Raw genomic sequence first — 7426 nt, forward strand, 5'->3', positions numbered from 1 at the left:
CAGGAACATAATGCAAGTGGGGTCAAAAAGCCCCTCCCTGCTTTTTCTTCTGGAGTTTGATCCTTGAGCTATTCCCGGGTAGTTCTCTGCTACCAGGCCCTGCTTTAAGTCTCAGTTAAACAAGGCACTTATTGTTGGTGCTCTCTGATTCCAAACGATGGTGGCTGGCAGCTTGCTGGGTCTGAGGGAAACAGATTTTGCAGCCCCAGAGTAGTGATTTACACAGGGTTGTTGTTGAATATTCCCTCTTTGGGGCAGTTTTCCACATCATGCTCTGAGACCACTTTCCTCTCACTTCCTGGAGTAGAAGGATGGAGGAGGGAGCACTGGGGGCTGCAGAACAGATCAGTGCCAGAAATGGAGGGGGGTGTGAGTGAGGAGATCTCAGCTGTGGCGGGCCCAAAGAGCTGAAGTGACGTAAACCCAGACAATTTCAGCTTGTGGGGAATTTTTCATTTGGTAACTTTCATTTCTTTTATCCAATAGGTCTTTTAAGGGCTGCAAAGCCTTTATAATGGCTTGAAAAGTTCATTTAATTCTACTTTTTGTTGTGTGTGTGTGTACTTACTGAGTTCAAAGGCAGGAACTACCTTTCAAGAAATAAGAAAATATTTGTTTTCCTGGCTGATGAAGTAGAAAACGAAATGGATGTAGATAACTTTTGAAGAATGGATACTTAGTTATTAATTTCTTCACCATTCATTATTCTGCGTAATGCCAGATTTTCCTTAAGTGTGTCCTCTGAATTGAGCTGAGTGGTATGGAACAGTGTAGGTTACTGGCATGCTTGGAAGGACTGAGATACTGGACAGGATGTGGTGATGTTTGCACACTTTGAGAAGGAGGGAAAATAAAAGCATGTTGGTTTTGGATCATTTGTGTTGTGAAGTACCTACTCAAGCTCCCTTGTACCTGATGAAGGCAGAAGATGCCTTGTGCTAAGCAAAGCAGGTGGTCCTGGCCTATCCCTAGACTGGGAATTGAATAGGAAAGGAGGAGTTTCTTTTCCTTTATAAGAGTTGGTTCAGTTAAATTAATTTTTCAGGGCAGGTGGGGAATGGATTTTCTCCCAAAGAGGTTGCACAGGTGCAACATTCAAGTGTGCTCATCTGATTTTCTGTTGGACAGGCTTTTAGTCTGAAACTGAATTAAAAATTCTCCCATCCCATGGGATGCATGTTCCAGGATATAAATGTAACCTCCTGCTTTGATCTCTAGTCTTCTCCTAACAGGATTTTCTTTTTCAGAATCAGTCACCGTTGTGATCCCAGAGGACTCTGCCAGGAAGATGTGCCTGGTAATCCTTTAGTTGAACTCCTGAAGCTCACAGACCCTGTGGGAAAGCCTGGCAAGCTGGCATGAGGGTTGTTTTGCAAGAGCCTGGCTTCAGGAGTGGAACTGCCCTGAGATGTTTTCTCTGAGCTGTCCTGTCTCCGACTGCTTGTTTCCTCTCTTGCATAACTTTTCCAGCACAGGCTGATGGGTGACTTACACAGATTTAAGATGGTTCTTCGAGGAAAAGGGGTCATCCTATTCTTGTGCGTGTTCTGTTGTGACTGTGGGTGCGACATCTTGGTCAGGGAGCTCACACACCTGGCAGAAGAGTATTACTTTTATGGGGTTATTTTTCAGCTGGATCCAATCCCTGGCCCGTCCCCTGACTGCTGCTGTCAGCACTACACAGACAGCCAGGGCTGCCCTTTAAGGAGAGTGCAATCTGGGACCTAAGTTTTCTGGGATTGCATAACAGTGCCCTCAGATGTGCCAGGGTGTACTGACAAACACACACACGTGTGTGGGTAAGCTGGAATGTGCTCACAAACACACGTATGAGTGTTTCTCCCTGGGACCACTTCTGCTGTCATCTTCCTCCCTTGTTTTTCCACAGATGGACATGACAGAGCTTGGAGGTTGACTGGGTTTTCAAGAATGAGCCAAGAGTGTGGGGGGGGCACATGAGGAAGCAAAAATTCTTAAAATCCCTTGTGATAGGTCAAGCTTTAACCCTGAGATAAAGGTTGGTACTTCGGAGTACTCTGCTGCTCAGATGCTCTGATCCCATGGGACACTTTGTGCCATTCATTAATGCTTGCAGGAGCATAAAGTCCTTGCAGCAGACTAAATTAAATGTCCTTTTCTAGTCGTGGGGAGCTCACACCATTGCTCCAGTGTCACGATGGCATCTGGTGTCTCTGTTTGGGCTTTGAGAGAACTTGACAAAGGGCTGAGTGTGACCGCGGCCTTTGGAGTGAAGCACCGGGTCATTACCCTTTTTGTCCCCTGCTTCCTTTGGGGTGGGATCCAGGGCTGTGTGGTGGGCAGGGATCCAGTCCTGAAGATCTTACACATGGAAATATTCCAGGGAGGAACAGAAGAAATGCTTGAAGAGAAAAAAGAGAGAACTGCTTTGACTGCAGAGTGAGATGGGAAGTCGGCAAATGGGAGGGAGGGTGGGGATGGGCTCCTGTTAATAACTATCCCCAGGCTGTGGGATGTGAGAGGGGCTCTGTTGTTGGGAAGGCTGTGCTGGGGAGCTCCTGCTCCCGGGCCTGTTTTGAGTCCAGCTCTTTGTGTTCTCCCTGTAATGCTCCTCCAGGAATGGAGGGAGAAGGTACCATGTGGGAACAGGCAGCTGCTGCACATGGGACCTTACAGTGTTTCAAAGTATGATGGAAATGTTAGGGAGGCTCGCGTGCTCTGGGGCTGCTGCTGACGTGTTCTGTTGTCATATTTCTGTTACGAGCAAAAAGCAGCAGGGCCAGAAGGGACTTTAAGTTGTCTAATCTGACCTCCTGCCCCAAGGCTGGGTCAGATCTATCTAAACTTTCCCAGCAGATGTTTGTCCAACACAGTTGTTAAGAGCCTCCAGTGATGGACTTTCCTCATCCTCCCTGGGTGATCCTTGAAAGTCCTTCATTGTTCTTGCCAATACCAAGATTTTCCTAGTTTCTGACTTTGATTTCTTGTGCTGCAGTTGAGAATTGCTGCCCTCTTGCCCTTTTGTTACTGTACAGAGTGAGCTGTTCAGTCCTCTGGAGCTGCCTTTGGGAATTTCTGGGCTGTGTCTTCCTTGAGCTGCAGGGCCCAAAATTTGCCTGGAGTGCTCTGTCTGATACCTGCCTATACTGAGCCAGCAAACGCCAATTTGTGACTCTCATGTAGACTTCTGGGGTGTGATGGGTGCATTTTAGTTTTGGACAGAGCACCAATAATGTGTTTTGTCATGGAAGGTTTTGTTATGGCTTTGTCTCTCTACCCACTATAAAAACAAAGCATGTGCTCTTCTTGCTCAAGTGCTGTATTTTCCACAGGGATGTATTCTGGATCTCTGACTGTTCCAGAATAATTCCTCCCTGCTGTAAGGTGAAGTAAGTCCTTGCCAGCTGCCCTGACCGAGGCTTTCCCCATGATTAGCTCGATTACAGCTCAGCCATTGTGCTTTCCTGCTCTGACCTGCCGGCTGTAGCTCAGGAGTGACCTTCCTTTCTCCCTCCCTGCTGTGATTACACCCTGTGCATCTGGTTTTGTACCTCCTGTCCCTTTGTTCCCCTGAAGGATTCAGTTATTCATGCATTTCTAAAGTTGGTAAAAAGTGGATGTGAAGATTATTCTGAGAGGTAGCACTCAAATACAAAACATGACAGAAAACAGATCAGCACTAGAAGCATTATTTGCTAAGGTAAACTCCTTCACTTTATTTTTTAGGGAAAAAAAACCCCCTTGCCTGTGTGTATTGTGCAAGCATTTTCTCTGGATCTATTAACACCTGTTATACCTTCCTGTGAGAGAGTAGGAAGTGTGTGTGAAAGGTTTGTCTGCACACAGAGAGGCTTTGTCCTGAGACAACTGAAGAAGCTCTCACCAAAATGAAGGCTGGTCTGGACAGGTCTGAAACATCTTTTGGCACTGATTCGTGTTTGTTGCTGTGGGAAGAGCAGGTAGGGAGGAGCAGTCTGTTTTTTGTTGTTTGAGCCATCAGTAGGTATCTTTGAATTCCTCAGTTTTCTTGCAGAGCTTTGGTGTGATAACTTGTGTAACGTGAGTCCCCAGTTTCTCTTGTTCTCTTTCCAATTGCAGTGAAAGCTCTGGTGTTTCATTCCTCACTTTTTTTCTCTGTCAATTGCAGGTACAGGGATCTTTAGTCATGTGGAAGGTATTTTATTGACAGCTTTAGAGTCTGAAGTACTTGTTAGCATGGAACAGGTGTAGAGTGATGTAGGCTCTTGGGCAAAATCACTTTTCTAGTGTTCCTTGATAAAGATTTCTTAGAACTGAAGAGTAAGTGGAGTGGCACAGGAGATTTGAAGCTCTCTTATCTGACCTCCTGCTCCAGACAGAGCCAGGATCAAAGGTAGGTTTCTTGTGAACTTTTTTGGACATTTTTTAGTCAAGAGTGGCAGGTTGATGCTGTGCTTAGTGCTCTTGTGGTGAGGAATATTTTCCTTCTGTCTGATGAGTGTTTCCCTCGCTGTCAGTCGTTCCCATTGTTTCCTGTCCTTTTGTTTCTGCCATCCAGTCTGGCTCCATCTGCTCAGTAAACCCCAGTTAAGTAGCTGAAGAGAGTAACTGAATCCCCCACTAACCACCATTTCTTCTCCAAGTTCAACAACCCCCATTCCCTCATTTCCTTCTCACATCAGGTGTTCCAGTCTGTTGGCTGCTGCCTTTCCAGCTCAGTGCTCCAAGCAAATTTGAACCACAGAGTCATGGAATCACAGAATGGTTTGGGTTGGAAGGGACCATAAAGACCATCTCATCCCACCCCTTGCCATGGGCAGGGACACCTTCCACTATCCCAGGTTGCTCCAAGCCCCATCCAGCCTGGCCTTGGACACTTCCAGGGATCCAGGGGCAGCCACAGCTTCTCTGGGCACCCTGTGCCAGGGCCTCCCCACCCTCACAGGGAAGCATTTCTTCCCAATATCTAATCTAACTCAGCCCTCTGGCAGTTTAAAGGTGTGTGTTTCACCCATCCAGTTGGTATCTCCCCATTTTTCTGTGTTGATAAGTCCATGACTCCTGTTCTTTCCACCCACATTGATGGCCATTATCTTGTTTTCAAACAGAGATTAAAGTGAGAGGGTTAAAGTGAGAGGAGCCAAACTCTGAATTTTCCTGCTGGATTTGGAAGGAGAGGTCTCCCCTCAGGCTGTGTCCTGCTTGCTTGCGTGGACTAGTCTGTTCTTAGGAACATTTCTGGTTTAAATGGATCCAGCTTAATCTCACACCTGGTGATTTTTATTTTTGTTGTTCTCCACAAGGTTCTCTCAGGTCTGCTGTTCCAAAAAGCATGGCAGTGAGCAGCTCAGGGCAGGACTTTGCAAGGCATAGCTGAGTGCTTTCCATGGCTCATCCCTTGGGCTTTGCCTTCATGCACCTGTTGGACATTGTTGAACCTCACCATTTTACCTCAACCCTTGAAGAGTCTTTTCTGGAGTGTTGCTGAATAGGGAATTGTTCCCTGTTTCTGTATTTGTACCTTTGGCTTCTCTTCCTTAATTATTTCCTGTTGTTGATGTTGGACCAGTGCATGAAGATAATTTAGAAATTGAAATCTGTGCACTGTGGTGCTTGCAAATCCTCCCAGCTGAATCATCTGTTGGGTTTATGGCCATACATTCCAGTCTGTCATCCAGACTGGTAATGAAAATATGGCACAGCTCTTATGCCTGGCTGGACCCGCTTTCCAGTGCCCTTCCCAATTAGATAAGAAACCCTTGATAATTACGCTCAGAGAAGGATGTTGTCATGCAGCCATTTTATGGTGATTACATCTAATTCATGTTTCCTTAGGTGGATCTTATGGGAATATCATGTGGAACAGCATCAGATCTAATACAGATTGCATTTTTGAATCTCCTTATCAATCCTGTACATTTTTTCCTGGTGATGCACAGATCCTTTATTGCTCCAAAGATTTCTGATGCCAGAAGGGACCTTAAAGGTGATGAGACCTGCCCCTGTCCACACTGAAAGTTCAACTGAGCAAGTCACACCAGACTGATCAGGAGTTTTGTAATGGGACAGTTGTGACATGACAGCTCCAGGAGATCAAGAGGAAACAAACGTGATGTGTTTATGGATCCCAAACGAAATTAAACAATTACCTGAATCCAGTCTTCGGAGCAGCCTTTGAACGAATCCCAGCCCTTCTTCTGCACGGGCTGGGAACACAAAGAACGTGTCTAATCTGTACTGATATCAGGCAGCAGTTATCAGTGCCTACGTGCTGTTACTCAGATCTCGTTAGCTGCCTAATTGGATAACAGGCAGGACACTTCACAACTGCATAAATGTATTAAGCTTAATCTGCTCTGGAGCAGGGAGGGGAAGATGTGCTCGGTGACAAACGGGCACAAGAAGATGCACAGTGGGGCAGGGGTGTCAGTATGGGGCTGTGTCCCCGTCACTTCAGTCCCAGTAACTGAGGCAGAGGCTCTGTGTGTCTGCAGCATTTACATCAGTACCAGAGTCCCAGAGCAAAGAGTTACAGCACTTTCAGACTTCACCCATGTTGGCCAGGCAACTTCACCTTCCAAAGCACACTTCTTCTAGTAGTTAAATCTCTTTCGAATTTCTTTTTAATAAAACGTGGTGCAACTTAATCCCTGTTTTTAAATCCAACATGATAGGACAGAGAGAAGCATCCTGTGTGTTTGTGTGACACCTGGACTTTGCAGCATGTTCCTGGTCCTAAAGCTTGTTTCCAGTACATGCAGATGCACGGTGGACAGGATCAGAAAGCTTCCACAGTTCTGTACATGGAGAGGAGAAGCTATTTGATTATTAAATGCTCTTCCCTTTCTTCCCTGAGAAGATGCAGTTACTGCAGTTACCCAGTTTTAAACTTTAGGAGTGGGTTGCCTCTTTCCAAAGGTGCAATGAAACTTAAGTCAGATTCTTGTAGAAGATGTGGATATGAGCACATTGCATGAGTTGTCACCACCTGTTCTATTCTCAGGAGAAGTTATCTGCAAGGGACATTCCTGGGTGCAAAAGATGCATCTGCCAAGGGGATCTTTCAAGGTAATGGAGAGTGACTATGTGAACTGTGTCCTCTCCATGTATTTACTGGATTCCCTTGGGACTGAGGGAGGCTTTTTACAGAAACCACAAGTTGAGCCCAACTTTTGGCCCTGTATCTTGTGTGAGGTGCCTCCAGCTTTTTATTTATTTCTTACTTAATCTCATATGAATCTTCACCTTGTGCTGTCCAGCATCTGCCTGTAGCTGGCGGAAAAGACAGGAGCCAACCTCTTAATCTGTAAGTGTCTTAGGCAAATGTAAACTCCATGAAGTGTGTTTATCACTGAGCAGCTCATTCCCAGCTCTGCAAAGCACCTCATGGTTTGTTTGTGTGGGATGTACAGAGGATTCTCTGCTGCTTTGTCCTGACATCTGTGTTTGTGACCAGCAAGGGTTAAGA

The 7426-nt window shown here is 46.0% G+C and overlaps 1 long non-coding RNA gene across 1 annotated transcript; it reads left to right on the forward strand.

Moving 5' to 3' along the window:
- Positions 1-10: 10 nt before the first annotated feature.
- On the forward strand, positions 11-6116 carry LOC108448672. The gene is made up of 2 exons (XR_001864637.1): positions 11-4351; positions 5794-6116. It is a non-coding gene; the product is annotated as an uncharacterized LOC108448672 (long non-coding RNA).
- The last annotated feature ends 1310 nt before the right edge of the window (positions 6117-7426 follow it).

Source organism: Corvus brachyrhynchos, unplaced genomic scaffold (assembly GCF_000691975.1).
Source record: "Corvus brachyrhynchos isolate BGI_N302 unplaced genomic scaffold, ASM69197v1 scaffold166, whole genome shotgun sequence".
Lineage (NCBI taxonomy): Eukaryota > Metazoa > Chordata > Aves > Passeriformes > Corvidae > Corvus > Corvus brachyrhynchos.